Raw genomic sequence first — 2,796 nt, forward strand, 5'->3', positions numbered from 1 at the left:
GATATATGATAACCACCACATTCTGAGCTTGGATATGCAATGGCCACACTGCCCTTCATCCAGGTGAAAATGTTACAGGTTTCATCTTTACTGAATTAATGTACTTGAGAGGAGGGGTGTCAGACCTCACACCTACAAAAGAAAGATATTACAGAAATGAAAAAGAGTCATTTTCAAAAAGACGACACCATGAAATAAAATACAATACAATAAGAAATCATAGTATCCAGTTTATGTTTCTGTGTTGTTATCGTCATATATTTATTGACACGCTGTGCATAATTGTATTTTTCCCTTTAATTTACTTAAATTAAATTAAGGCTTTTTAACCAGATGAAAAGTAATTTTCTAATGAAATATGATTTAATACAAAGGTCATTTAAATCTGTAAAATGAATAGCAAATAATAAAATCTCATGGCTTTTATACATTTTATCTAAAAATCTATACTTGTGTATACATAAATCAAACGCTGTGTAAGGACCCTGATTAACAGATAGAGAGGCGCCTGTGCAGAGTGCATGGGTGAAAAAAAGTTCTGCTAAGGGCTTGCGTGCTGGTCGGAGGAGGCCTGAGCAGCAATATACCCACCTCAGCAGCAATCAGGGATCCCCCAGCAGCGGAAGACAAATTGAGTACGCTAAATTGGGGAGAAAATGCATAAAACAAAATAGAAAAAAATAAGAAAACAACACTTAGTGAAAGTATTTTCTGTTGGAAAATGCCCTTTAAACAAACTATATTAAATAAGTAAAGAATGACCATTTTCTTCAGGTTTTATGATAGCTCAATGAGTTTATCAGTGTGAGCATGACATCTTGAGAATAATTTCAATTTGCATTTTTGTCTGAAGCTTTTTCTGTTGCCATTTTGTGTGCACTTCCACTTGCAGCATATTATATACTAGAGAAAAAATTTAGTCCTTTAAACACGTTTTTGTTGCTTTTCAATTTTAAAAAATATATTAACAAAGTATTGTTTTAAATAAGGAAAGATAAATTCATTTTGTGTCAATAATTTAAATAATAATGTAAGTTCTTAATAACTGAAAAAATAATGCTTTTGCACAAAAACAAATCTATAGTCTAGTAAAAACAGCTCTAATAAGAAATGCTGTAAATGTGCTGTTAAATCTACTTCTAAATATTAAATGTACTGACTAAAGAGATGATCAGAGAAAGAGGAATTTGCATGATTAAAAAGGAGGAGAGAAGATGAAAAAAGACAGGGGGTGGGGATATAAAATATTGGATGAGGAGAACTGAGTAGCATGTAGGGTGCAGGGGTTTAATTTAATTTGTAGTGGCATTTTCATTAAAGAGAGGGGGCTTCCTGGCAGGGTGAACAAAAAAGCAAAAGAAAAATGCATGTAAACAGCAGCAGAATAATGAAAAGGGCCAGACAAGAAAGATGGTAGAGAGATCCAGGGTTTAAATCCCCCGCTGTGCTATTGGCTGGTCGGGTGTCTACATACAGACATGATTGGCCATGTCTGGGTGAGGAATGACCAAGGCACCACGATGTGTGACTATATTGTGCCCATTGATAAAGTGGTGGAAAAACATAAACATAAAATGAAAAATGAAAGACGCAAAGAACAGAGACCCAGAACTTTATAGCAACAGTCAAACATGATGGTGCTATTGTGGTGGTGTTGGATGCTTTCCCTTGTTACGACCTGGCTGAACTGCAGTTATTGAGAAAATGATGAGGGGCTGGGGTATCTCAGCAGTTAAGGTGCAGGACTAGTAATCAGAAGGTTGCTGATTCAAGCCCCTCATCTGCCAGCCTGCCACTGTTGGGCCCTTGAGCAAGGCCCTTAACCCTCAATTGCTTGCAATGTATACTCTCAATGATAAGTCGCTTTGGATAAAGGCATCTGCTAAATGCTGAAAATTTAAATGTAAATGAATTCCACATCAAGGAACATAGGGTTATCTGTCCATGAGGTTTAATGAGGGTTATGCAGCAGGTTTAAAATGGTTTAAAATGCAAAAGCAAGAATTCATTTTTTAGAGAGGCCAAGTTAAAGTGAGGACTGGAACCAAATGCTTTTGTGACACCTGAAACAAGCAGTGTAAAAATCTGGCAGTCTAATTTAAAATTGTTATGCAAAGAAGTGCCACAGTGATGTGGACGAGTAATATTAAATTCTAAACATTTAAATTGCTAAACATTTATTGCTAAAGGTGATGCAATTATGTTTTTTTTTTTTTTTTTTACCAAAAGGTTATTGGAATTGAATAATGTTGTCTTTTAAATCATGAGTTTTTACTCCAGTTCCCTTTGTGTTATATTATTTAAATGATCTATAAACAATTGTGGGTGACACATATGCAGAAACAAAAGCAGTCCCAAAAGACAGTTCATTTAAATAATAATAATATTAATAAAAGTTGTAATAGTAAATTCTTCCAGATGTGGTTTTACATAAAAATGTAAATCTATGGTAAAACAAAGTTTGTAAATCTAGTTTTCGACATCATACACATAATTCCTGTTCCTAAATACACAAAGCAAGACCACAAAAGAATTTAGAATTTTCTTAAATAAACAAGTAAGAACTTACCTTCCCTCTGATCCAAATCTCTCTCTTTTTGCTTCTGCCTGCCCAGTCCTTCACTTCCTTTCTTGTCTCTGTCTCTTTGAACAGATGTGTCTCTCTCAACTCCTGTAGTTTCACCCCGGGTATCCCCTCCCTCATGACCACCCTGTTAACACAATGAGCTCTTAAATCTGGCAACCCTCCCCAAATCACCCCGTGTCACAAGAGAACACACTGGCCAGTTGTGAATG

Source organism: Trichomycterus rosablanca, chromosome 8 (assembly GCF_030014385.1).
Source record: "Trichomycterus rosablanca isolate fTriRos1 chromosome 8, fTriRos1.hap1, whole genome shotgun sequence".
NCBI classification, from domain to species: Eukaryota; Metazoa; Chordata; class Actinopteri; order Siluriformes; family Trichomycteridae; genus Trichomycterus; species Trichomycterus rosablanca.